The sequence below is a fragment of the Grus americana genome, chromosome 2 (assembly GCF_028858705.1).
Source record: "Grus americana isolate bGruAme1 chromosome 2, bGruAme1.mat, whole genome shotgun sequence".
Classification (NCBI taxonomy): domain Eukaryota; kingdom Metazoa; phylum Chordata; class Aves; order Gruiformes; family Gruidae; genus Grus; species Grus americana.
Window position 1 is genome coordinate 88,681,648 of NC_072853.1, and position 6,000 is coordinate 88,687,647.

Sequence of the window (6,000 nt, forward strand, 5' to 3'; positions counted from 1 at the left end):
TTATTTCCTCATTCACGGAAAGCTGCTTGTATGTTTCTAGGACTAAGCAAGTATTGTTAGGTATGCTGAATATATATGACACAGAAAAGTATAAACAGACCGGAACAACAGTTCAGTTACTAACCAACCACATTTGACGTGTGGTGTTCTTCAGTTTTGTTTATGCATTTGCTATTCTCTATCATTTCTTGTAAATTTTCTGTGGACTGTAAAAAAAAGTGTGCTAACTGTAGAATTTAAAACATTTTATATTTTTCTTATTAACCCAAAATGCCATGCAAGAACACCACTGTAATAGCCTATGCTACTCAAGGCCTTGGTTAATTTGTATATTTGTTGGTGGGAGGTAAATGTTGTTAAGTTTTCTGCTTTCTGACTATGCAGAGATCAGTACACATGGACACAGTTTGCATGCATTTGGAGCATCATAAGCAGGCAGAGATGAGTTTAGCTTATTGTGTAATTTTTTTTCCCCAGCAGATTATGAAGAAATGGATGGGGGGGGGGAATTCGTGAACACCTCTACCCATCATCCTCCAGGTTCCCCTTAATTATAAGAACCTGTGGTGAAAAGATATAGAGCTTGCACAGTGCTGTAGTAGTGATGTCTCCAACCTCTTTTTGGACAACACATCTAAATCTTTTTGACAATCTTAAGCTTTTGTTTTCCCCCTCTTTCTGTGTCACAGTTTAATATTCAGCTGCCTTCCCTGTCTTCCAGGCTTATAACCTTACTGCAATCTTAGATTTTTTTCTTTCCTTTTGCTTCAAAATAGCCAGCATCTTCCCTTCCTTGTACCATTTTGACTTTGAAAACTTTAATAAACATGTAATGTCCTTTAATTTCATCAAGAGCAAGCTATCAGATGAGAAAATGACCATTTTTTTTCAGTTCTTCTACCCAATTTTCCCTTGGTTGTATAAGCAGTACTCATGGTTCTTTGAGACTGTTAAACATGCCAGACATAATAACATTTGCTTGAGTTTTTAATACCCAATTAAATTTTACTTTCTGACAATTAATATTTCATAGAATCTCTAGTTCATTTCTCTTAATGTGGCAGCTGGCAGAACATGGAACAAATTCTATAGCCTTTTGTTTTGTCACTCTAGCAAATTTTCTTTTTATATCTAGGAAAAAGAATTTCCTTAGTTCTGCTTTTATACATCTGTCTTAGTAGACAGTATCTTCTATGAAAACAGCTGCAAAATTGTTCTTGGCCAGCAATACTTCTGAATGTATGTTCATTACTTTGGAAAATAAAATTAAAACTGTTTGTACCACAATGGTCAGTACAAAAATGCAGTTTTGCAAGAAAGATGTTTTTGTTTTATTTCAAACATGGAATATGTTTCCAAAATTATCATGTAGATGCACCGTCAAATAGATCTTCCTGATGCTGCACTTCAGAATTCCTTGAAGTAGAAGAGGAACCCTCTGACAAGTCCACTCACACGCATGCCATGTCTGTTACCTTACCACATGTCAGCAGAAACATTTCATGGAAATGCTGGCAATGTGTCATTCTTTCAATATATTCATACATCGTATGAAAATGGAGTTAAAAAGATATCAACATTCTATTAGGTTCTTATTATTGTTACTTTAAATCCTGGACCTATAAACAATTTATGCAAGCGAACATCTTTATATTTGCGAAAATACCTCCTGAATTCAGTGAACCTCTATCAGCTAATACTTCACTTTCAGCTTCAGGGATGTTTTCACACTCAGAAGTAAGGATGGGAGACAAATCCAACAACTTCCAATAAGTATATAGATGTCTGCCATCATAAAATTAATATCCTGAAAGGCACATAAATACTTTAAAAATTAATATTGCCACATTTTCATATTCACAGTACATTTCACGCTGTCTTGAGCACACTTTCTGGAACTGTATGATTTATTTTTCAAAAACTAGTCTGATGTACCTTTCTTTCTCAACTACTTTTTTTTTTTTTTTTTTGAGCAGCTGAGGTGTATTTTAATTGTCACAGTAATTTGTGAGAGACAAAATCCCAAACTGCACCTCTCATGTAACTTAATTTGGAACAATGAATTGACCCACCTCACAAAAATAGGGATCATACCTTCTCTAAGGAGCCCAATAAGCATCAATTCTTAGCCCTCTCAGCTAACTAGTCTCAACTCTCAAGTAGATAAGCAAAGGTTGGGGTTTTTTAACATTACTATTACTATTATGTACCTGACAGGATAAATCAGAAGTCTCTGAATACTAAATGCATAGACACTAGGTTTATTCTAGTGATATTCAAATACACACTCACTGAAATCTTTAATGAGTTCTTCCACTCTGACAAAAATCTTAATTTATTCCTACAGTTCAAAGATAATAGCTAGCAAGGGCAGGGGAAAGAATTCACCTAAACTCATCTAAAAAGCAGCAAGAAACATATTAGGAAATTTAAAGGAAATATGGGAAAGTGGGGATCGAGGTGGGAAATAAAGTATTTTAGAATATCTGGAGACAACCATCAAAGCTGGCACTGTAAATTTGGAACTGAGATGTTTTTTCAGACAGACTTTCATAATATGAACATCACACACTGAGTTTAATGTGTGCTGGAAAACTAATATGTCTCAAAGATTCATAATATAATAAAGGGCTAGCCTATTGAATCATGTGTTATTTATTGTTCTCTGAGAAAGGAGCAAGAATTTTTTGTATTACCTCCCTAATGCATTTTTCCTATAATTTTAACCCTTTTTTTTTTCCCGATGAGAATTTTTAACTTTGAAGTTGCTCTAATTTTACATTTGTATCAAACCTTTAGCAGAAGCTTGCCTTGCTCCTAGAGCCTGCTCTAACCGTAGGTGAAGGCAGTGGAAACACATAGCAGCTACAACAGGAATGCAGTCACACGTAGGGGCAAGCCCCAATCAATTGTAGTCACTTGTGGATCAGAGTTCCTGTTCCCTTGATCCCACTTCTCCCCAACTTCTTCCATGATTTGAGATGCTAATGGCTGAGTAAGCCATGATGCTGGCCCAAGGAGTAAAGAGAAGTAAAAGGAATGGAAGAATTCGCTCCTCTCATTCACTGCTTCCCTTTCCTCCTTTGCCAAAATATCCATGGACAGGAAGGGACAAGTGTGAGTGACTAGACCTCTCCTGCCTATTTTTGTGGCCACTGATGCTATAATAGGAGACCCTCACAAAGAAGTGAAGATATGACTTTGGATTTTTAAATGTCTTTGGTATACTTTCAAAATCAGTTGCTCATACACGTGGTATATCATAGAAATGTAATCTGCAAGGAGCTCTCTAGTCCTTCATCTATTTCCCTACCTAAAGACATTTCATCTGCTCTTTCAAATTTCCAGTGAACAGAATTCTTGATTCCTCACGTGCCAGTGCTAATTCTAATATTGGAAGATATTTTTATGGTGTATATTTATCTATCTGATTAGCAATCATTACAATACTCACATAAGCCTATGCTTACATAAATACACACATAGGCCACATATTGAGCGTGTAAGATATTGTACATAAAAATGTGCATGTTTAAAAGATATCTGAGAGCATCAATTTTCTTCCTTTTTTTTTCTTTTTTTTTTTTTTCCCTACCATTGCCACTGTAAAATACTTTCAGCATTTATATTTTGCAGCTCAGATTTAGGACCAACAACATTTAGCAAGACATAGCAAGTTTGCTAAAAGTTTACAGAATTACTAGCATGTTGTAACTTTATAATTCAAATCTGAATTATCAAAAAAACCCCAAAACAAACTTGTCTATCTCTAATATTTTTCGTATTTCTTTTCCCATAATTTTATTTTTGCTTCTGTATTCCAACAGAAATATCATGTTACACAAAACACTAGCCTGAATCCTCTTAATTCCTTTGCCAAAATTGTGCTAAATAATCGATTTATTTCCAACATTTAAGTGACATCCCAAATCCTAATTCAAGCACAGCTGCTTTTTTTGTACTGAAAAATACAGACTCAAATGTTCACAAAAGGACATAATTTATCTTAATAATGGCATACTTGATGCATTACTGTACAGCACACAGGGGGCAGCAGTCCCACTGCTTGCTGATATATAACTTCAGAGACACAGGGAACGCAGACCTTGAAAGCAAGAGAACAACAGACAGATGACAGGACAGGAAATATTTCACAGGTCAGTGTCAATAAACTGACACTGGCCTGTGGTCTGAATTGCATATCTCCAGGTAGAATCATAACAAAGAGCACATAAAGCTTTCTTTTTTTACTGAGAACACAAAAGGGAAAACTAAAGAAACGTCAGCTAGATGGATTAAGTGAATAACTGTCTTTTAATTACATTTTTTACCAAAGGTAGAGATGCTATTTAGGAAAAAAATGTGCAAGTACAGCGCATGGAAGGGCAAAGAGAAGAATAAGATACACCCAGCTGGCATAAATGAACATAAATGAAATTAAGTTGCCTGAACAGCAGGAAATACAATTTGTGCCAGAAACTGTCAGACTTATTTGAGCCATCTCTCAAACAAGGCTATCAATCACTGTCTCATCCCTGTCTTCAGCGTGGTTTTTCTTACCTCCAGCTAGCTGTACTTCAGGAGTGGAGTCATGTTAGCTGAAATTCATCGCTTCTCTTTGCTCGTCTTTTATTCTTCAGAATTTCAACTATATCTGCCAACCCTGGAAAGGTATTATTCTGCCTACATAATTGAGCAATAAGCAGATCATCGGCAGGAATGGAGGCTGCAGTGCTTAGTGAACACAGCTGTGGACTGACAATCATGAAATCTGAATTTTATTTCTACCTCTGCAGTGGACATTGAAAATCTATCCTTCTGGGCTTAACTTTCCTCTTTCTGCAAGACCTCCACTTATATGCTGAAGCCTTCTTTATTATTTATGAATTTCTCTCTCGTGATCTATATATTTCACATGTATTCTTACATGTCATATTTATAATGTCAAAGGCTTAATCTTCCATGCCACGTATTTTAGGTTTCTAGAATCAGGGAACAGGCAAAGGATACTTCTTTAGAGAGAAAATTAAGTGTTTCTTTACTGTGCATATGCATACAACATGCAATTGTATGACTGTTCTCTGTTCAGGATCTTAAATTATCGGAATATAATACAGGAGTTAGCATCAGGGAGCACCGACAGCTTTCAGCTCCATAAGGGAAGGCAAACTGGGAGCAGGGGTGACAGCAAGGCAGGCAGGGCTGTGGCCTCCCTGACAAGGGCACAGCACCAAAGCACCCAGACAAGAGGGGGGCAGAGCAGGAAACAGGGTCAGCTAGCTGGCCAGGGATTGCCAGGCAAATTCACAGTGATGACGTAGGTCTGAAGTCAAGGCAGGAGGCTGCAGGTCAGCATCCTGGTCTAGATAAGCAAGGTACATGGCAAGAAGCATGGATGCAAGGTGACTCAGCCAGGGACCACGTCAGAGCGGCTCAGGATAAACACAGCTGCTGAATGAGACGGGCCTGCCCTGTGTCAAACAGCATCAATGCCAGATAGCTGCTTTATCACAGCTGGCCTTGAACCCTCACTGCTGAGTCCCCAGGATGATGGCAGAATTCACTCAGGGCTTGAACATTCAGTGCTAAGTAATTGTCATGGTTTAACCCCAGCCGGCAACTAAGCCCCACGCAGCCACTCGCTCATTCTTCCCCATCGGGATGGGGAAGAGAATTGAAGAGTAAAGGTGAGAAAACTCATGGGTTGAGATAAAGACAGTTTTATAGGTAAAGCAAAAGCCACGCACGTGAGCAAAGCAAACCAAGGAGTTCATTCACCACTTCCCATGGGCAGGCAGGTGTTCAGCCATCCCCAGGACAGCAGGGCTCCGTCACGTGTAACGGTGACTTGGGAAGACAAAAGCCATCACTCCAAATGTCCCCCCTTTCCTTCGTCTTCCCCCAGCTTTATATGGCGAGCATGATGTCATATGGTATGGCATATCCCTTGGGTCAGCTCTGTCCCCAGCCTCCTCACTGGTAGGGTGTGAGTAGCAGCGA

General features: G+C 38.3%; 1 long non-coding RNA gene across 1 annotated transcript in view; it reads left to right on the forward strand.

Annotated features, from left to right (window-relative positions):
* Positions 1-4,755, forward strand: part of LOC129203568 (uncharacterized) — a 55,186-nt gene extending 50,431 nt beyond the window's left edge. Inside the window, exon 3 of the long non-coding RNA XR_008576078.1 lies at positions 4,641-4,755. This is a non-coding gene — a long non-coding RNA (uncharacterized LOC129203568). The remainder of the gene's footprint in view (positions 1-4,640) is intronic.
* Positions 4,756-6,000: the final 1,245 nt, after the last annotated feature.